Source organism: Arachis hypogaea, chromosome 14 (genome assembly GCF_003086295.3).
Source record: "Arachis hypogaea cultivar Tifrunner chromosome 14, arahy.Tifrunner.gnm2.J5K5, whole genome shotgun sequence".
Classification (NCBI taxonomy): Eukaryota; Viridiplantae; Streptophyta; class Magnoliopsida; order Fabales; family Fabaceae; genus Arachis; species Arachis hypogaea.
Window position 1 is genome coordinate 108,900,993 of NC_092049.1, and position 23,497 is coordinate 108,924,489.

Consider the following 23,497-nt stretch of genomic DNA (forward strand, 5'->3'; position numbering starts at 1 on the left):
GTTTTTTTATTCCTATAAACATCTTTAAAATTCCCATAGACAAAAGTCGCATAAGTGACAAAGTGACGCACTCTCACACTGAATAACCATTTAGAGCTATGCTTGGGTTTGCTACTGCTAGCTACATTCTTCATCCCGTTTGGCTTTTCTGGTGCCGATGAGAGGCGGGTTTACAAGCGGAGGATCCTCTCGACCACATGAGCCACGCATAAACCCACACACAGAGGGAGAACCTGTCGACAAAACTTTGAAGAATGGTAGGCCCTCTAAAGAAGGCCATGTGTTCAGTGGAGGCAGAACTCTTATCCCAATGGTGGAAGACTGGGCGAACGAGGAAATGGAAGCACTGAATGCTTGTCCAAATGCCTTAAAAGCTTTTTATTAAAATTTTGGTCAACTTCTTGAATTCAATGCTTATTTTCCTCTTGTTATACCTAATTGCATTGAGTGAACGTGTTACACCTTTAATTGACCAAAATGTCTTAAAACTTTAATTGCTTGAGGTCTGCCTAATTCTACAAGATTGACAAATTTTAGCCTATGTGACTCATCTCGTTCACTATGTTATGCTTAATTGGTTGGGTTGCATTAGGAACAAACCTCATATTTATATACCAATATTGTGATTTTAGTGTTGGAAAGCATATTGATGTTAGAACTTGCTATGCTTGTTTTGTGAACATTATTTTTTCTTATTTCTTACATCAATTGTTTATGCTTATGCCTTGATGACATATTGAATCTCATTTGCTTAACTATGTGGGCTACACATACTTTAAGCCATTCATTTTGGCATAATGCATGATTTGTGAAGTTGGATTGTGAACTTGTCTATTCTTATCCTTCTAAAAATTCTCAAGTTCTAAGGATCTTGTTTGTTATGTTATCTGACAACTAACTCTTTCCACTAACCTCTTTTCTTTCCTAAGTACATAACAACCATGCTTCCTTACTTTTTGGTCAAATAGGCAATGCGAATGATTTTGATTAATTTTATTGATTGGAGTGTGATCTCTGCATGGTTTTGTGGTGCACGAAATTGTGATCTCCAGGCTCGAACAAATCCTGGTAATGGCTCCAAAGCTTGGTGCTCTAATCTTAATTCATAATTGTCACAACTTCGATACAACTAACCAGCAAGTGCACTGGGTCGTCCAAGTAATACCTTACGTGAGTAAGGGTCGAATCCCACGAAGATTGTTGGTATGAAGCAAGCTATGGTCACCTTGTAAATCTCAGTCAGGCAGATATAAAGTGATAATGGTGTTTTCGAATATTAATTAATAAAATAGGGATAGAGACACTTATGTAATTCATTGATAGGAATTTCAGATAAGCGAATGGAGATGCTTTCGTTCCTCTGAACCTCTGCTTTCCTGCTATCTTCATCCAGTCAGTCTTACTCCTTTCCATGGCTGGCTTTATGTGATACATCACCACTATCAATGGCTACTTTCGGTCATCTCTCGGGAAAATGATCCAATGCCCTGTCACGGCACGGCTAATCGTCTGGAGGCATCACCCTTGTCAATGGCTTCATCTTATCCTCTCAGTGAATAATATGCTCACGCACCCTGTCACGGCACGGCTATTCATCTGTCGGTTCTCGATCATGCTGGAATAGGATTTACTATCCTTTTGCATCTGTCACTAACGCCCTGCAATCGCGAGTTAGGAGCTCGTCATAGTCATTCAATCATTGAATCCTACTCGGAATACCACAGACAAGGTTTAGACCTTCCGGATTCTCTTGAATGCCGCCATCATTCTAGCTTACGCCACAAAGATTCTGGTTAGGAGATCTAAGAGATACTCATTCTAGCTTATTTCATGTAGAACAGAAGTGTTTGTCAGGCACGCGTTCATAAGGGAGAAGGATGATGAGCGTCACACATAATCATCACCTTCATCACGTTCTTGGGTGCGAATGGATATCTTAGAAGCGAAATAAGAAGAATTGAATAGAAAACAGTAGTACTTTGCATTAATCTTTGAGGAACAGCAGAGCTCCACACCTTAATCTATGGAGTGTAGAAACTCTACCGTGTGAAAATACATAAGTGAAGGTCCAGGCATGGCCGAGATGGCCAGCCCCTATGGTCTAAGAACAATGCGTTCAAAGATGGTCCTAAGATCCTAAGATGATCAAAAGATACCTAATACAATAGTAAAAGGTCCTATTTATAATAAACTAGTCACTAGGGTTTACATGAGTAAGTAATTGATGCATAAATCCACTTCCGGGGCCCACTTGGTGTGTGTTTGGGCTGAGCTTAAGTGTAGCACGTGCAGAGGTCATTTGTGGAGTTGAACGCCAGTTTCTGTGCCAGTTTGGGCGTTCAACTCTGGTTTTGGATCCTTTTCTGGCGCTGGACGCCAGATTTGGGCAGAAGGCTGGCATTGAACGCCAGTTTACGTCGTCAATTCTTGGCCAAAGTATGGACTATTATATATTGCTGGAAAGCCCTGGATGTCTACTTTCCAACTCAATTGGAAGCGTGCCATTTCGAGTTCTGTAGCTCTAGAAAATCCACTTTGAGTGCAGGGAGGTCAGAATCCAACAGCATCAGCAGTCCTTTTTCAACCTCTGAATCTGATTTCTGCTCAAGTCCCTCAATTTCAGCCAGAAAATACCTGAAATCACAGAAAAACACACAAACTCATAGTAAAGTCCAGAATTGTGAATTTAACATAAAAACTAATGAAAACATCCCTAAAAGTAACTAGATCCTACTAAAAACATACTAAAAACAATGTCAAAAAGCGTATAAATTATCCGCTCATCACAACACCAAACTTAAATTGTTGCTTGTCCCCAAGCAACTGAAAATCAAAATAGGATAAAAAGAATAGAATATACTATAAATTCCAAACTATCAATGAAACAGAGCTTCAATCATATGAGCGGGACTTATAGCTTTTTGCCTCTTGAATAGTTTTGGCATCTCACTTTATCCATTGAGGTTCAGAATGATTGGCATCTATAGGAACTTCAGATTTCGAATAGTGTTATTGACTCTCCTAGTTCAGTATGATGATTCTTGAACACAGCTATTTTATGAGTCTTGGCCGTGGCCCTAAGCACTTTGTTTTCCAGTATTACCACCGGATACATAAATGCCACAGACACATAATTGGGTGAACCTTTTCAGATTGTGACTCAGCTTTGCTAAAGTCCCCAATTAGAGGTGTCCAGGGTTCTTAAGCACACTCTTTTTTTGCTTTGGACCTTGACTTTAACCGCTCAGTCTCAAGTTTTCACTTGACACCTACACGCCACAAGCACATGGTTAGGGACAGCTTGGTTTAGCCGCTTAGACCAGGATTTTATTCCTTTAGGCCCTCCTATCCACTGATGCTCAAAGCCTTGGGATCCTTTTTATTTCCCTTGCCTTTTGGTTTTAAGGGTTATTGGCTTTTTGCTCTTGCCTCTTGGTTTTAAGAGCTTTGGCTTTTTCTGCTTGCTTTTTCTTTTTCTTTCTATATTTTTTTTTTCGCCTTTTTTTTTTTTCACCAAGCTTTGTTCTTTGCTGCTTTTTCTTGCTTCAAGAATCATTTTTATGATTTTTCAGATTATCAAATAACATGTCTCCTAGTCATCATTCTTTCAAGAGCCAACATATTTAACATTCTTAAACAACAACTTCAAAAGACATATGCACTGTTCAAGCATACATTCAGAAAACAAGAAGCATTGTCACCACATCAATATAATTAAACTAAGTTCAAGGATAAATTCGAAACTCATGTACTTCTTGTTCTTTTGAATTAAAACATTTTTCATTTAAGAGAGGTGATGGATTCATAGGACATTTATAACTTTAAGACATAGTTACTAACTACTAATGATCATGTAATGAAGACACAAACACAGATAAGCACATAACATAGAAAACGAAAAACAGAAGAAATAAGAACAAGGAATGAATCCACCTTAGTAATGGTGGCGTTTCCTTCTTGAGGAACTAATGATGTCCTTGAGCTCTTCTATGTCTCTTCCTTGTCTTTGTTGCTCCTCCTTCATTGCTTTTAGATCTTCTCTGATTTCATGAAGGATGATGGAGTGCTCTTGATGTTCCACCCTTAGTTGCTTCCAATAATTGTGTGGAAGAAAATGTATCCCCTGAGGTATCTCAGGGATCTCTTGATTTGCAGTCAAATGTTCTACCACTGAGCTATAGACCCTTGATGGAAGCTTTTGTCTTCCCTTTCCTCTTTCTAGAGGTTTATCTGGCCTTAGGTGCCATCAATGGTTATGGAAAAAACAAAAAAGCTATGCTTTTACCACACCAAACTTAGAATGTTGCTCGCCCTCGAGCAAAAGAAGAAAGAATGAAGAAGATATGGAGGAGATGGATGGGAGTGTGTATTCGGCCATATGGGTGGGATTGGGTGGGAGAGAGATGTTGAATTTTTGAAGGTAGTGGGTGTATGGATGTGAGTGGTAAATGGAAAACAGAAGGTATGATCATGAATGGAAAGAGAGATGATGAGGTAGGTGGGGATCCTGTGGGGTCCACAGATCCTGAGGTGTCAAGGCATTTACATCCCTGCACCAATTTAGGCATGTAAAATGCCCTTGCACACAACTCTGGGCATTCAGCGCCAGGTTGGTGCCCATTTTGGGCGTTCAACGCCCCTTTGCTGCCATTTCTGGCGTTGAACGCCAGAACCATGCTTGTTCTGGGCGTTCAGCGCCAGGATGCTCCCATTCTGGGCGTTCAGCGCCAGAACTATGCTCTGTTCTGGCGTTTGAACGCCAGACAGATGCTCCTCCAGGGTGTGATTTTTCTTCTGCTGTTTTTGATTCCGTTTTCAATTTTTATATTTATTTTTTGACTCCTCATGATCATGAACCTATAAAGACACATAACTAAGAAAAATATAGTTAGATAAATAAACATTGGGTTGCCTCCCAACAAGCGCTTCTTTAATGTCAATAGCTTGACAGTGGGCTCTCATGGAGCCTCACAGATGTGCAGAGCTTTATTGAGACTCTCCAACACCAAACTTAGAGTTTGACTGTGGGGGATCTGGTTGACTCTGCTTGGAGAGAAGCTTTTCCTGCTTTCTCTCCATGGTTGCAGAGGGAGATCCTTGAGTTTTGAATACAAGGGAGTTCTCATTCCATTGAAGGGATATTTCACCTCTGTCAACATCAATCACAGCTCTTTCTGTGGCCAGGAAAGGTCTTCCTAGGATGTTGGATTCATCCTCTTCCTTTCCAGTATCCAGGACTATGAAATCAGCAGGTATGTAAAGGCCCTCAACCATTACTAATACATCTACTACTTGTCCATAAGCCTGTTTTCTTGAGCTGTCTGCCATCTCCAGTGAGATTTTAGCAGCTTGCACCTCATAGATTCCCAGTTTCTCTATTACAGAGAGGGGCATGAGGTTTATTCCTGAACCAAGGTCACACAGAGCCTTAAAGATCATGTTGCTTATGGTACAAGGTATTATGAACTTTCCAGGATCCTGTCTCTTCTGAGGCAATGTCAGTTGATCCAGATCACTTAGTTCATTGATGAACAAGGGAGGTTCAACTTCCCAAGCATCAATGCCAAATAATTTGGCATTCAGCTTCATGATTGCACCAAGAAACTTGGCAGTTTGCTCTTCAGTGACATCCTCATTCTCTTCAGAAGAGGAATACTCATCAGAGCTCATGAAGGGCATAAGGAGGTTCAATGGAATCTCTATGGTCTCTAGATGAGCCTCAGAGTCCTTTGATTCCTCAGAGGGAAGCTCCTTATTGGTCACTGGACGTCCCAGGAGGTCTTCCTCCTTGGGATTCACGTCCTTTCCTCTCCTCACAGGTTCGGCCATGGCGCTTATGTCAATGGCCTTGCACTCTCCTTTTGGGTTCTCTTCTGTATTGCTTGGGAGAGTACTAGGAGGGATTTCAGTGATCCTTTTACTCAGCTGGCCCACTTGTGCTTCCAGATTTCTAATGGAAGACCTTGTTTCATTCATGAAACTTACAGTGGCCTTAGATAGATCAGAGACTAGATTTGCTAAATTAGAAGCATTTTGTTCAGAGTTCTCTGTCTATTGCTGAGTTGATGATTGAAAAGGCTTGCTATTGCTAAACCTGTTTCTTCCACCATTGTTAAAGCCTTGTTGGGGCTTTTGATCCTTCCTTGAGAAATTTGGATGATTTCTCCATGTTGAGTTATAGGTGTTTCCATAAGGTTCACCTAAATAATTTACCTCTGCTATTGCAGGGTTCTCAGGATCATAGGCTTCCTCTTCAGAAGATGCCTCTTGAGTACTGTTGGATGCAGCTTGCATTCCATGCAGACTCTGAGAAATTATATTGACTTGCTGAGTCAATATTTTGTTCTGAGCCAATATGGCATTCAGAGTATCAACTTCAAGAACTCCCTTCTTCATAGGCGTCCCATTGCTTACAGGATTCCTTTCAGAAGTGTACATGAACTGGTTATTAGCAACCATGTCAATGAGTTCTTGAGCTTCTGCAGGCGTTTTCTTTAGGTGAATGGATCCACCTGCAGAGGTATCCAATGACATCTTAGATAGCTCAGATAGACCACCATAGAATATATCCAGGATGGTCCATTCTGAAAGCATGTCAGAAGGACACTTTTTGGTCAACTGTTTGTATCTTTCCCAAGCTTCATAGAGGGATTCACCTTCTTTCTGTCTGAAGGTTTGAACATCAGCTCTAAGCTTGCTCAGCTTTTGAGGAGGAAAATACTTGGCTAAGAAAGCCGTGACCAGCTTATCCCAAGAGTTCAGGCTGTCTTTAGGTTGAGAATCCAACCATAATCTAGCTCTGTCTCTTACAGCAAAAGGGAAAAGCATGAGCCTGTAGACTTCAGGATCTATTCCATTAGTCTTAACAGTATCACATATCTGCAAGAATTCAGTTAAGAACTGAAAAGGATCTTCAGATGGAAGTCCATGAAACTTGCAGTTCTGCTGCATCAGAGAAACTAATTGAGGTTTCAGCTCAAAGTTGTTTGCTCCAATGGCAGGAATGGAGATGCTTCTTCCATGTAAATTGGAATTAGGTGCAGTAAAGTCACCAAGCATCTTCCTTGCATTATTATTATTTTCGGCTGCCATCTCCTCTGCCTGTTCGAAAATTTCTGAAAGGTTATCTCTGGATTGTTGTATTTTAGCTTCTCTTAATTTTCTCTTCAGAGTCCTTTCAGGTTCTGGATCTGCTTCCACAAGAATGTTCTTATCCTTGCTCCTGCTCATATGACAAGGAAGAATGGACAGAAAAATGATAATAATAATAATAGGGATTCTCTTTACCACAGTATAGAGGTTCCCTTATGTGAGTAGAAGAAAAGAGGAAGAAATTCGAACACAGATAGAAGAGGGGGTTCGAATTTGGTGATGATGTGAGGAAGAGATGTTAGTTAATGAATGAATAAATAGAATAGGATGAGAGAGAAGGAGGGAATTTTCGAAAATTATTTTTGAAAAGGAGTTAGTGATTTTTGAAAATGGTTTTTGAAAAATTGTTAGTAATTTTCGAAAATTAAGTTTTAAAAATTGAAATAATTAATAAATTAAAAAGAAATTTTGAAAAAGGTGAGAGATCTTTTCGAAAATTGAGAGAGATAGTTAGTTAGGTGGTTTTGAAAAAGTTAAGAAACAAACAAAAAGTTAGTTAGTTAGTTGAAACAAATTTTGAAAAGATAGGAAGTTAGGAAGTTAGAAAAGATATTTTGAAAAGATATTTTTGAAAAAGATAAGATAAGAAGATATTTTTGAAAAGATATGATTGAAATTAGTTTTGAAAAAGATTTGATTTTTAAAATCTCAATTAATGACTTGATTCATAAGAAATCACAAGATATGATTCTAGAACATAAAGTTTGAATCTTTCTTAACAAGCAAGTAACAAACTTCAAATTTTTGAATCAAAACATTAATTGATTATGTTATTTTCGAAAATGTGGTATAAAAATGAGAAAAAGATTTTTGAAAAATATTTTTGGAATTTTCGAAAATAACTAAGAAATTTGAAAAAGATTTGATTTTTGAAAAAGATTTTGAAAAAGATAAGATTTTCAAATTGAAAATTTGATTTGACTCATAAGAAACAATTTGATTTTAAAAATTTTTGAAAAAGTCAATCCAAATTTTCGAATTTGATGAGAGAAAAAGGGAAAGATATTTTTTTGATTTTTTGAATTTTTATGAAAACATGAAAATTATGCAATGCATGAAATTTTTAGATCAAAACAATGAATGCATGCAAGAATGCTATGAATGTCAAGATGAACACCAAGAACACTATGAAGATCATGATGAACATCAAGAACATATTTTTGAAAAACTTTTAATGCAAAGAAAACATGCAAGACACCAAACTTAGAATTCTTTAATGCTTACGCACTAAGAATTCAAGAATGCATATGATAAACATGAAAAGACACAAAACAAAAAATCATCAAGATCAAACAAGAAGACTTACCAAGAACAACTTGAAGATCATGAAGAACACTATGAATGCATGAATTTTCGAAAAATGCAAGATGTATATGCAATTGACACCAAACTTATGATATGACTCAAGACTCAAACAAGAAACAGAAAATATTTTTGATTTTTATGATTTTTTAATTTTTTTTTGGATTTTTTTCGAAAATTATATGAAAAAGGAAAATAAGGATTCCAAAATTTTTAATATGAATTCCAGGAATCTTGCATTCTTAGTCTAAAGCTTCAGTCCAGGAATTAGACATGGCTCACTAGCCAGCCAAGCTTTCAAAGAAAGCTCCAGTCCAAAACACTAGACATGGCCAATGGCCAGCCAAGCTTCAGCATGTAATTCAGACATGACATGCCTGACATACCCTACAGTCGTGTAAGAGCTGATGGTTGGAAGCCTCAGTCCAAAAGAATTTAGACATGGCTTTACAGCTAGCCAGGCTTCACATGCTTCATGAAACACTATAATTCATTCTTAAAAATTCTGAAGAAAATTTTTGAAAACATTTTTATTTTTTTCGAAAACAGATGAGAGATTTTTGAAAATATTTTTGAAAAATTTTTGAAAATAAAATAAAAAGAAAATTACCTAATCTGAGCAACAAGATGAACCGTCAGTTGTCCAAACTCAAACAATCCCCGGCAACGGCGCCAAAAACTTGGTGTTGTTGCCGGATCAGACTTGGCACTGATGTTACCGGACCAAAAGCTTGCCGAAAACTCAAACAATCCCCGGCAACGGCGCCAAAAACTTGGTGTTGTTGCCGGATCAGACTTGGCACTGATGTTACCGGACCAAAAGCTTCCCAAAAACTCAAACAATCCCCGGCAACGGCGCCAAAAACTTGGTGCACGAAATTGTGATCTCCAGGCTCGAACAAATCCTGGTAATGGCTCCAAAGCTTGGTGCTCTGATCTTAATTCATAATTGTCACAACTTCGATACAACTAACCAGCAAGTGCACTGGGTCGTCCAAGTAATACCTTACGTGAGTAAGGGTCGAATCCCACGGAGATTGTTGGTATGAAGCAAGCTATGGTCACCTTGTAAATCTCAGTCAGGCAGATATAAAGTGATAATGGTGTTTTCGAATATTAATTAATAAAATAGGGATAGAGACACTTATGTAATTCATTGATAGGAATTTCAGATAAGCGAATGGAGATTCTTTCGTTCCTCTGAACCTCTGCTTTCCTGCTATCTTCATCCAGTCAGTCTTACTCCTTTCCATGGCTGGCTTTATGTGATACATCACCACTGTCAATGGCTACTTTCGGTCATCTCTCGGGAAAATGATCCAATGCCCTGTCACGGCACGGCTAATCGTCTGGAGGCATCACCCTTGTCAATGGCTTCATCTTATCCTCTCAGTGAATAATATGCTCACGCACCCTGTCACGGCACGGCTATTCATCTGTCGGTTCTCGATCATGCTGGAATAGGATTTACTATCCTTTTGCGTCTGTCACTAACGCCCTGCAATCGCGAGTTAGGAGCTCGTCACAGTCATTCAATCATTGAATCCTACTCGGAATACCACAGACAAGGTTTAGACCTTCCGGATTCTCTTGAATGCCGCCATCATTCTAGCTTACGCCACGAAGATTCTGGTTAGGAGATCTAAGAGATACTAATTCTAGCTTATTTCATGTAGAACAGAAGTGTTTGTCAGGCACGCGTTCATAAGGGAGAAGGATGATGAGCGTCACACATAATCATCACCTTCATCACGTTCTTGGGTGCGAATGGATATCTTAGAAGCGAAATAAGAAGAATTGAATAGAAAACAGTAGTACTTTGCATTAATCTTTGAGGAACAGCAGAGCTCCACACCTTAATCTATGGAGTGTAGAAACTCTACCGTGTGAAAATACATAAGTGAAGGTCCAGGCATGGCCGAGATGGCCAGCCCCTATGGTCTAAGAACAATGCGTTCAAAGATGGTCCTAAGATCCTAAGATGATCAAAAGATACCTAATACAATAGTAAAAGGTCCTATTTATAATAAACTAGTCACTAGGGTTTACATGAGTAAGTAATTGATGCATAAATCCACTTCCGGGGCCCACTTGGTGTGTGTTTGGGCTGAGCTTAAGTGTAGCACGTGCAGAGGTCATTTGTGGAGTTGAACGCCAGTTTCTGTGCCAGTTTGGGCGTTCAACTCTGGTTTTGGATCCTTTTCTGGCGCTGGACGCCAGATTTGGGCAGAAGGCTGGCGTTGAACGCCAGTTTACGTCGTCAATTCTTGGCCAAAGTATGGACTATTATATATTGCTGGAAAGCCCTGGATGTCTAATTTCCAACGCAATTGGAAGCGCGCCATTTCGAGTTCTGTAGCTCTAGAAAATCCACTTTGAGTGCAGGGAGGTCAGAATCCAACAGCATCAGCAGTCCTTTTTCAACCTCTGAATCTGATTTCTGCTCAAGTCCCTCAATTTCAACTAGAAAATACCTGAAATCACAGAAAAACACACAAACTCATAGTAAGGTCCAGAATTGTGAATTTAACATAAAAACTAATGAAAACATCCCTAAAAGTAACTAGATCCTACTAAAAACATACTAAAAACAATGTCAAAAAGCGTATAAATTATCCGCTCATCATTTTGCTTTGTAATTTTCTTCACACATCCAATCAATTCCCTTTTCTCTTTCCGCTTCACAAATACTTGGTTACTCGTCTAAGTTCTTATGCTTCTTGTTGATTGTTTGTTGCTTTAACTTGCATATTTATCTTTAAAGCATCTTAGGCACATTAAAATAAGTGAGTATATGTGTTTTGGTATAGTTGTGACATAACTTTTAAATGCTAGTATGTGAGTTCTAAATCGCGTGCAACTTAGAATTCACATACTATTTTCATCAATGCCCCACGCTGATTAACTCACTTCATTTTAGTGATTGTTACCTCATTCTAACAATCTATGCTCATGTGTCTGAGAATTTTCTTGTCTTAATATATTTTGTTTTATATTTTTTCAGGATGAGTAATCATTAGCAACAAGGGAAGCAGAAGAAAGAACATGCAGCAGCCGATTGATCCACAAGTTGAAGGTGGCGATCCGTGAAGTCTCCGTACCCCCTTGCTTATCTTTGAATGTATGGAGGATCGTGCAAACGTTTAAGTGTGGGGAGATCGGTGACTGATCTTTGGGTGAAAACCTTCTATTCCAAACACTTGTACCTTTATTTTGTTTACTTTAAATTCTCTTTCAGTAGTTACATTTTTCTTAGTTTGTATATATATCTTTTTTTTTGTATGTGGATGAATATTGGATAATATGATCTAAGTAATTTTTGCATGAGATGATTGAGATTAGTATAGAATAGGGAAAAAACTTAGAATTTTGATTTTCATCCAACCACTCCTTGAAATGTTTTTTTGTATATATGTATAAATAAATTGTTGTCCACTTAGTTAAAATAATAGAATCCCAAAATTATTTCTTTATAGGGCATTCCAAAATTGATTTGAGTTAAAATATTTTTCATTGAAATTGCTTGAATTATATTTTGGAACAAAGATTAGAGCTAGAACACATAACCAAGTAAGATTTGAGCTTTTATGTGTGGTTGCATCATATATATTAACCATTATTTCATTCTTGTGTATGTTATTTTCTTTCTATAATTGTAATCTTTGATTTGTTTGATTCTTTATATCTATTATTCTGTGTATGAATCCATTTACATGATTGAGGCCTTCATTTTATTTTGAGCTCACCTTTTCATATGACCCTACCCTGTGCATCTACCATTGTAACCAAATTTGGGCTTGATTAACCCCCTTGGTTCTTAATTTTAGCACATCATTAACCATAAGCAAAAAATAATAGATGTCTTGATTTGAATTCTTGATTAGCTTAGACTAATGAGTGTGAATGATCTAAGTGTGTAGGGGGAGTTTTTTAAAAAAAAAAAGGAAAAAACGGTGGTAGAGAATAAGAAATTTTTCATTTTGGGTTTTCATTGAAAATTTTGAAAATTGGATACATATTCATGCATTAAATACTTAAACCATATGCATTACTCTCTTGTGTATATATTATGTTATATAAATAAAGAATAAAGAAAAAATATCAATATAAAAGAAAAAAACACGAGAAAAAAAGAAAAAAATGGACAAATGTCCCAAAGAGAAGTAATAAGAATAATACATATGGGATGTGAATTGAAAAAAAATGTATTAGTAGGTAAAAAAAATAAATAAATGAATGAATAATGGGTAGCTAGGAGTGTGCCTTAGGGTTGAAAAGATTGTTGTAGGTTAGGTAGGAGTCTAAGCTAATCAAGAATTTGATTTTCAAGTCCACTTGGCCAAATATAATCTCACCTTGTCCCTAGCCCTATTACAACCCTCAAAAGCCCTATTGATGATTGTATTCATGCATAGAACACTTGTTGATTGTTAGAAGAAAAACAAGTCTTAAAAATAAGGTTAGAAGAGAATTGAGTGAATCAACCATAAACACTAAAGAGTTTAGAGCGTATGCACATCCAATGAGGGTTCGATTGTTCAATTCTATGTTATCTTTGCTCTTGAAGCTTTATCTTGCAAGTTCATTAAACTTTTTAAGACTTGAATCAATTGTGGAGTTGATTTGACTATCATTATTTTTGTCCTTCTTGCTTATCAATGCTCTCGGACTTTGATTTATTTTTTACTAAGTAAGTTTACATAGGATATAGACGGTAAATTGCATTTAGTTAGATTGCATATAATAAGTATGATATTCCTTGATCATGTCTTTCTTGATACTTAGCATAAGGACATGCTATCATTTAAGTGTGGGGAGGTTGATAAACTCATATTTTAGGGTGAATTTTGGGTTGAAAAGAAGAGAATTTATTAACTTATCTTGCAATTATTCATTGAAATAGCATTTATGAATTTCTTTTAATTGTGCTTAATGATTAAAAACATGCTTTTTAGGCCCTTAAATGCTAAATTTAATTCATTTATATTCCATTCGATGCCTTGATGTGTTTGTTGAGTATTTTAGGCTTAGAAGACAAGGATGACTTGAAGAAATGAAGAAAAAGCATGTAAAAGTGGAGAATTCATGAAAAAATAAAGTTTTGGAAATATGCCCAGTTGCGCGTACGCATGCCTCATGCGTATGCATGACTATCAACACGTGATTTACTTAAGTAAACACATGGGTCGCAATTTTAAGGCTTTCTTGGGCCCAATCTAACTCATTTCTGAAGCATTTGAAGGCAAGACTAAGGGAAGATCAACCAAGTAGTCATAGAATAGTTTAGAATCATGTTTTAGGATAGAATTCTAGAGAGAAAAGCTCTCTCTTCTCTCTAGAATCTAGGGTAGTTTTAGGTTAAACTCTCTTAGATGTAGATTTTAATTCTTGTTCTTGAGTAGTTCTCTTTACATTTTCTTGTTCTATTGTCTCAATTTTCCTAGTTTCTCTTGTTAGCTTCTTTATTTTGTCTATTTTAGTTTATGAATAATTGTTGAATTTCACTTCCATTTGATGCAATTTTATGTTTTCATATCCTCTGATGTTTGCTTTAGTTGCTATTATCGTTATCTTGTTTTGGTAGTTTTAGATTTTATTATTATTGCAAATTGTCATGTTTTACTTTTATGCATCCTAAGTATTTGATGAAATGCTCCTTTTAGTTTTAGAGTAGATTTTTGTATTCTTGGCTTGGGTCGGTAACTTGGGTGACCTTGAGTTACTAATATCCAAGTTGATTGATAATTTGGAGATCTTAATTAGTCTTGTTTCCATTGACGCTAATCTAATTCAATTAGTAAGTTGATTATAACTTATGGATTAGGATTAATTAAACCCATTTAACTTTCCTCTGATAATGGGGATGAAGAAGTGGGCTTGCTCTTTGTAATTATCATGTTGTGGTTAGTAACAAGAAAAGTGATCCTTAACCATCAACCCTTGCCAAGATCTTTTTACAATTGAATTTTCTTTCCATTGCTTTAATTGCTTTTAGTTTAATGCCTTTCATGCTAATTTAATTTCTTGCTTTTTACATTTCGTGTTTATTGCTATCAACCCTCGATTTTTCTGATAGCCAATAATTGAGCACTTGATTGCAAGTTCTAGGGAGAACGACCCGGGATACTACTCCTGGTTATTTTGATTTGAATTTTGACAATCATTTAAACTTTGATTAGAGTCATTTGTTAGTTTGAAACTATACTACTAACGAAGAAATTTTTTCTTTTTTTGAGAAATTCTAAACCGACTGATGGCTCGCGTCACTTCCCTAACAGCAACTAATACAAATCAACAAAACAATTAAAAAAAGTGATAAATTCTGAAAACCCCTAACAACAAACGGCATTACCAATACAGATCAATAATAATCATGCAAGTAATTCATTTAAATAAAACCATAAACCCTAAATAAAAAACAAACAGATCAATAATAATCATGCAAGTAATTCACGAACAACACTCACCAATCACTAACAGAACAATTCAAGAACAACACTCACTAATCACTAACAGATCAAAATAATGACTAATAGAACAATTCACTAATAAAACAACTCACTAACAACACTCAGTAATCACTAACAGGGCTCCCTAATCACTAACAGAACTCACTAATCATGCAAATATACAGAGAATCCATATCAATAAATAGAATATATTAACTCACTAAAATCCTTAAATATAGTAGGCACCTTTTGCATATCTGACGTGAAGTTAAATCCATTTGCTCTAAAATCTCCAAGGTCCTCTTCTAGTATCTCTAAAAACATTTCCACCTGGCTTTGTTCTCGGATTCTACAATGGCATAGGCAATAGGGTGTATATAGTTATTTGCGTCCTGTCCTATGGCTGTAAACAATTGACCCCCGTAGTATCTTCTGAGAAAAGTCCCATCTAACCCTATAAGTGGTTTGCATCCTCCAAGAAATTCCTTTTTACAGGCATCAAAACCTACATAAATTATGAGGAATAGAGGATTTGAATCAGGTTGTGGATTAGTATGTATCCTCGTCATAGACCCCAGGTTAGTCTTCAGTATCTCATTTGCATAATCATGGAGCCTAGCATACTAAGCAATCTTAGAACCTCTATTATCTCCTTTTCTTTGACCATCGATCTGTAAATTTTTCTTTCATTAATCAGCACATCATACTCATTTCTGAAGAATTGGTCAGCCTTCCTTACTATCATATTTGGTTGGACTCTTATTCTCTCATCTAATTTATCTACAACCCATTTTTCATATTTTTTGTCTGCTGACTTACAATGGTTGTCTCTGTTGTAGGTGTGTTCATTGACAAACGTCTTGACCTAATAGCTCAGGAAAAATGACCTCTTAGTACAGTATATTTGCCACAGGAATTCCTCATCATAGCAAAATGCCTTGCTTCTGGTTGAATCACATCGAAGGAAGAATATGCTCCGTCAAATATTGATGTTAAACTTCCGAAATACCTTTTTGAAATGATTGTGGTTCAAACTCCATCTCCAACTCCAACCGGACTTGGCCAATAGGAGCATCAATATTGTTTTGAGGAAAGACTGAAGGTTGATCAACATCTTCATCACTTGCTATGCTTCTCAATTCTTTTGACTCATAGCAATGATATCCAGCATTTTCATTCGAGAATTCTTCCATGTCAATAGGGACATAGATGGATGGAGGCTTTTTAGGATCGGAGTTGGGTATGAAAGATTGTCTAGTAGGGGGAGACCTCTTTGCTTATCTTCTATTGTTCACCTTAGGCCTTTCCTTAGCTTACTCATCAAGGTTGGTCTGGTTGTTCTGAGGAGTACTGTTAGTATTAGAGGGTGGAATTGCATATGATTCAGGGTTTGATTATGAAAGTGAATTTCTATATGGCTGTGGAATGTACTGGGTTACTTATTCAGTTTCTTGGGCTTCATTTTCACTAGATACTGAGGCAAAAACTGCACTTGGAGATGTTGAACCAGTAGTATGTATTGGCTACTACTCATGCTCATTGGGATGCTATGAAGATTGTGATTAATTAGAATGTATGTGGCTCATCTGGTTATACAGGTATTGTGGGAGGCTGAGACATTTGTTTTGCTGGAGATCTTTGTTGGGACACATTGCCACCATCCTCCTTTTGGGCCTTAACTTCAACCTGATTGCTTGCTTCATGGGCTTTTTCCCTATTATAGCCTCACCTCTACCATGGGCCTCCTTCAAACTTGTACATGACCCACTATTTTAGCATCATTATCATCCTCAACAACTATAATTCTTCTTCTTGGAGTCTTCTTTGGAATTGGATTCCTCTTAGCACAAGTATTCAATCTCATCTTTGTTGGAGTAATATTCTCTTCAACCATAACAGGATCATTTACAGGGTGTTCTATGTATAAGTCAATTATGTTACCATTCTTCACGGCAGCCTGATATAACTTAACTATGTCCATATAAGCCCTTAACAATTTCAGCCCATTATCAAGCTCCTTACCAGGTTCTAGCCAATAAAAATAAGTAATGGACATATACCCAATGTCCTTCAGTAAATCATTTATGAAAAATCCATTGAAGATATCCACATTAATCCTCTCAATATTACTTTCCTACCAACATACACAAGCTTCCCACATGGACCTCGCTTAAATCTTTCTCTATGATTAATACACAAAGTAATATGGACAGTGGTCATCCTTGCAAGCAATACAGTATAATCTAAAGTACCATTCCATGTAATTACAGATAACAACATAGCAACAAAAAATCTAACCCTAACCCAAATGACTAACATTTTTCAAACCCATAAAAAATAATCAGAATATCCGAGAAAGTCGCAGAATCATTCTAAGATGGTAATGAGATATCTTTGTTCTTCGTGGAGCAACAATGATGGGCTATAGGTAGTGGATGGTGAGATACTTTCAACGATGGTGGATTACGGGTAGTGAAGCAACAACTTGATTAAACTGGGGAACTGTCTCTGTCGCAGAATGGAGGTGCTCTGATCTTCTTTTCCGATTTGGGATGGTAGTGGTGACAGCAATAGAGCTCTACTAGGGCACAGAGGGGTGTGAAAAGTTTTCTTTCCCTATTTCTTAAGAAAAAAAAAGTTGGATTACACATAGATAGGCTTGGAGGGATTTTGCTACCACGTAGATTCGGATATTAACAGACCAAGTGCGTAACCAACGTCATGGCACTTCTGGCACATGGAGGTCATCTGTGATTACAAGGTGAGTTTCCTTCTTCCATGGGTACATTTGTAAGTATTTGCATCTTTTATAGGTACAAATGGTCATTTATTCTAAAATTATAATTAAACTTTAGGAGTTATAATAATTTATCCGTAAGATAATGATTCTTAAATCAATACTTTTATCTCATTTTTCTAATCATATTTACAAAAAATTATATCATATCTCTAAAACCTTTTGTAAAGGAAGGGGGAAAGTTTGGAGAATTGGGAAAAGAATAGTAATTTTTTTTAACTTTAGTGTTTAAAGACTTTTTAAACAAAACAAAAAAGCCTTTTTTTTTCCTTTTTACTTTAGCGCTTAAAGATCATATTTAAAACTAAAAAATAGGATAAACAACCATTAGTACCCATTAATTTTACGAACGCTGACAAAAGTACCCATCAAACAAGAAAACATTATACACATGAAAGATGGGTTCTGTACAACGAAAGTATCTAAAGTTTAATTTTTTTTTTACTTTTTAATAAAATTTCTAAATTAACCCAACCCTTTTCTCTTTCCCAAACTTCAACATTAGCAGTACTTCAAAAAATTCCATCCATCAATGGCTACAGTTTCAGCACTTTTGTTTTTTTTCTCCCAAATCTTCTTATTCTTTTCAAAATTTACCAAAAAAACACTCTTTCAGATATAAGAGAATGATAACCAGAATCAGAACCTTAACATGGCTAAATCTACAACAACTATTCTCACTGTCGGTTACCACTCTCTCGCTGTCAGCACGTCATCGTTGCCGTGTCTTGCATAACGCTTGTTCAACAGCATCGTCGCCTTTCCCTCCACACTCGTTCGTCATCGTCGCGGCCTCCTAATTGACTTCCTTGTCATTGCCGCCTACAGCAGAATCGTCACTGCCATTAGTAACATCCTTGCCACCTCTAGTAGCCTCTTCGTTGCTCATCGTCACCGTGGAGTTGTGGTTGAAGATGAAAGATGAGTTAATTTTGTTGTAAAATAAATAAATAAATAAATAAGGAAGAGGTAATAAATATAAACTAAGGAAGTATAATTAGATAAAAATATTCACCACAATTACTATCTCAATATAATAGAGATAATTAATATATTTATTAATATTAAATATAAAGAGTGAGAGAGAGAAGATTATTATTGTTGATGTATGTATTGCCTGAGGCTTTAGCCTCCTATTTATATATGTACAAGAGGTCACTTTTTCAAGCTCAATTAATTGTAATCTCTCTTGATATCCTGATTAACATAGAGAAATAGGCATCCACCTCATATCCACTTCACACTTATCACACCACCCCCCTTAGATGACCATTTAGGATTATGCCTCGTTAAAACTTAACTAAAGAAAAATCCAATGGGAAATAACTTTAGTGAAGGAAAAAGAGTACAAAATCCTTTGTGATGGGGACTGCCTCATTAAAAATCTTGTCAAGAAAAATCCAATGAGAAAAAACCTGACCAAGGGAAAAAGAGTACAGTCTCCCCCTTTTGTCGACATCATTTAATGTCTCGAAATCGGCGCATCCCATTCTGATGTACCAATTTTTCAAAGGAGAATTTTGGGAGTGACTTTGTAAATAAATCTGCCAGATTATCACTTGAGTGGATCTGTTGGACATCAATTGTTCCTTAGTTTTGAAGATCATGAGTGAAGAAGAATTTGAGAGAAATATGCTTTGTTCTATCACCTTTGATGTATCCACCTTTAAGTTGAGCAATGCATGTTGTATTATCTTCAAACAGAACAGTTGGAGCTATCTTATGATCAATCAGTCCACATGATGACATTATATATTGGATCAAACTCTTGAGCCAAAAATACTCGCGACTTGCTTCATGTATCGCTAGTATTTCAGCATGATTAGAGGAGGTTACTGCTATCGTCTGTTTCGTGGACCTCCATGATATAGCTGTATCACCATACGTGAATAGGTATCCTGTTTGAGATCTCCCTTTGTATGGATCAGACAAGTATCCAGCATCAGCATAACCAACTAATTGTGACTTAGATCCATATGGATAGAACAATCCCATATCGACCGTTCCATGAAGACATCAAAAGATTTGTTTGATTCCATTCCAATGTCTTCTAGTTGGAGAAGAACTCTACCTTGCTAATAAATTCACAGCAAATGATATATCAGGTTGTGTATTATTAGCAACATACATTAGCGCTCCAATGGCGCTAAGATATGGTACTTCAGGACCAAGGATATCTTCATTTTCTTCTTTAGGACGGAATTGGTCTTTTTTCACATCCAAAGACCTTTTGATCATTAGGGTACTTAATTGATGTGACTTATCCATATAAATTCTCTTCAAGATCTTTTCTGTGTATGTTATTTGATGAATAAAAATCTCATTTTTTATATGCTCGATCTGCAGGCCGAGACAAAATTCAGTCTTTCCAAGATCTTTCATCTCAAGCTCTTCTTTTAGAGTTTTTATAATTGTTGGAATCTCTTCAAGAGTTCCAATGATATTTAAATCATCAACGTACACAGCAATTGTAATGAATTCGGATGCAGATTTCTTTATGAAAACACACGGACAGATATCATCATTCTTGAATCTGTTTTTGGCCAGATATTCAGTAAGGCGATTATACCACATTCGTCCAGATTGCTTTAAACCATATAAAGATCTTTGCAATTTGACTGAGTATAACCCTTGCGAATATTCATTTGATGGTTTATATATCTTTAGTCCTTTAGGGACTTTCATATAGATATCACGATCTAATGAGCCGTATAAGTAGGCTGTTACCACATCCATTAAATACATATGTAGTTTATGATATGTGGATAAACTGACCAAATAACGCAATGTTATTACATCCACTACAGGGGAACGTGTTTCTTCAAAATCTGTACCGGGCCTTTGTGAAATGCCTTGTGCCACAAGCCGAACTTTGTAGCATACAACTTCATTTTTCTCATTTCGTTTTCTCACAAATATCCATTTGTATCCAACAGGTTTTACATCTTCTGGTGTACAGACTACAGGTCCAAAGACTTCACATTTTGCAAGTAAGTCTAACTCAGCCTTCATGGCTTCTTCCCATTTTGGCCAATCATTCTTTTGTCGACATTCTTTGACTGTTCTTGGCTCAAGATCCTTACTTTCATGCATGATATTTAATGCCACATTATATGCAAATAATTCATTGACAATTGTCTTATTTTGGTCCCATTTTTCTCATGTAAAGACATAATTTATTAGATCTCGTCATTTTTACAATTTTCAGGTACCTGAACGTCTTCTGGCGTTAAAACTATATCAGAATTTTGGACAACTGCAGGTGTCTTTACTATGTCTTTTTCAACAGGAATAATATTTACCTCTTTTCTTTTTCGAAGATTTTTGTCTTTGGAACCGACAGGCCTGCCACGCTTCTGGCGTGAATTTGTTTCGGTGGCTATTTATCTGAATGGGACCTCAATTCGAATTGGAGCATTTTCAGCTGGTATATAGGATTTGGTTATCCTCTTTGTATCAGAAAATGCATCAGACAATTCATTTGCTATTCTTTGCAAATGTATAATCTTTTGAACTTCTAGTTCACATTGCCTTGATCGATGCATCAAGGATGATGCATTCCAATTAAGTTCCTTTTCAGGAAGCTTATTCTTTCCCCCTAATGTTGGAAATTTTGATTCATCAAAATGACAATCTAAAAATCTAGCTTTAAATACATCTCCAGTTTGTATTTTAATATACCTCACTATAGAGGGAGAATCATATCTAACATATATCCTAATTTTCTTTGGGGTCCCATTTTGGTGCGAGAAGGTGGTGCAATGGAAACATATATCGCACACCCGAATATTCTTAAATTGGAAACATTTGACTGCTAGCCAAAAGCTAATTGCATAGGAGAGAACTGATGATAACTTGTTGGCCTCAAACGAATAAGTGATGCAGCATGTAAAATACCATGCCCAAGCCAAAGTTGGGAGATTTGTTCTCATAAGTAAGGGTCTAGCAATTAATTGGAGGCGTTTAATAAGTGATTCTGCTGCTAACTCATTTTGTGTGTGAACATGAGATACTGGATGTTCAACACTTATTCCATTAGCCATACAATAAGCATCAAAAGCTTGGAAAGTAAATTCACCAGCATTATCAAGACGAATTGCTTTGATTGGATTTTCTGGAAACTGTACTTTTAATCGAATAATTTGAGCTAGTAATCTCGCAAACGCCAGGTTGCGAGAAGACAATAAGCACACATGTGACCATCTCGAAGATGCGTCTACAAGAACCATAAAATATCTAAAAGATCCACATGGTGAATGAATAGGTCCACATATATCGTTTTGAATCCTTTTCTAGGAATTCAGGGGACTCAAATCCAATATTTACTGGTGATGGCCTTAAAATTAACTTTCCCTAAGAACATGCAGCACAACAAAATTCACTTGGTTTAAGAATCTTCTGGTTCTTTAGTGAATGTCCATGGGAGTTTTCAATAATTTTCCGCATCATAGTTGTTCCCAGATGACCCAATCGATCATGCCAAGTTATGAATTCATTTGGGCTAGTAAACTTCTGGTTTACAATGGCATGTGATTCAATTGCACTCATCTTGGTATAATATAACCCAGATGAAAGTGAGGGTAACTTTTCTAATATAACTTTTTTATTTAAATCATGAGTTGTGATACATAAGTACTCATGATTTTTCTCATTCATTGTTTCAATATGATACCCATTTAAGTGAATATCCTTGAAACTCAATAAGTTCCTTAAAAACTTAGTAGACAATAGTGCATTATTTATTCTGAATTTTGTTCCTCCAGAAAACAAAATTATAGTTCTTCTAGAGTCTTCTATCACATTGCCTGAGCCAATAATAGTATTAACATATTCTTTTTTTGACACAAGATGGGTAAAGTATATATTAATTTTGAGAATGGTGTGCGAACTTGCACTATCCGCAAGGCATACATCTTTATTATATATCATTGCCATTTTCTTCAAAGACGAATAATAATAATAAAATGAGAAGAAATATATGTGTAGTAAAATTATTTTCTTGATTGAAAATATTTTGTTCTAAGTATAGTATATTCTAAAAATTTTATTATTATTATCTTGGCATATTCAGTAATTTTGAAATTCATAAATATCATATTTGAAATTCATATGCATAAAAATAAAACTTAACAATAAGTTTCTTACATTATTTATTTACATAAATACTTTAACAATCTCACATATTAAACTATTCCATCATTGATCAAATGGCCAATATTTCCTTCAAGATCCTCAAAGAAATCAGATACATCATAATAAGTGGTGAAATTTTCATCATCATTTGAAACAAAATTTGTTTCCTTTTCTTTGTCGTTTTTTTTTTTTCAAAGATGTTTGATAAAGATCGACTAGGTGCCTTGGTGTCCGACAGGTACGCGACCAATGGCCTTTTCCAGCACAACGGAAACACTTATCCTCTGCTAAATTATTTTGCCCAGTGTTTCTTTCTTTATCCCACTTCTGGTGAGATCCTTTCTTGTGAACATAATTCTTTTTTCTTCCATAATTTTTCTTGTTACCAAAACCTTGCCATTTACCTCTTCTGGGGTAATGATTTGCCGCATTTACTTCAGAAAACAGGGCGATGCCAGCTAGGCTCGCTTCATGATTTTTTTTAAAGGCAACTCATTGTTGCGTTCAACAACAAGAAGACAAAAAATTAACTCAAAATATTTTTTAAATCCTTTTTCTTGATACTGCTGCTGTAGGAGCACATTCGAGTCATGGAAGGTCAAGAAAGTTTTCTCTAACATATCATTATTATTTATCTTTTTTCCCACATAATTTCAATCGTGAG

General features: G+C 36.2%; 1 non-coding gene across 1 annotated transcript; it reads left to right on the top strand.

Moving 5' to 3' along the window:
• Nucleotides 1-6,588: 6,588 nt before the first annotated feature.
• Nucleotides 6,589-6,696, top strand: LOC112745481 (small nucleolar RNA R71). The gene has a single exon (XR_003173408.1). It is a non-coding gene; the product is annotated as a small nucleolar RNA R71 (small nucleolar RNA).
• Nucleotides 6,697-23,497: the final 16,801 nt, after the last annotated feature.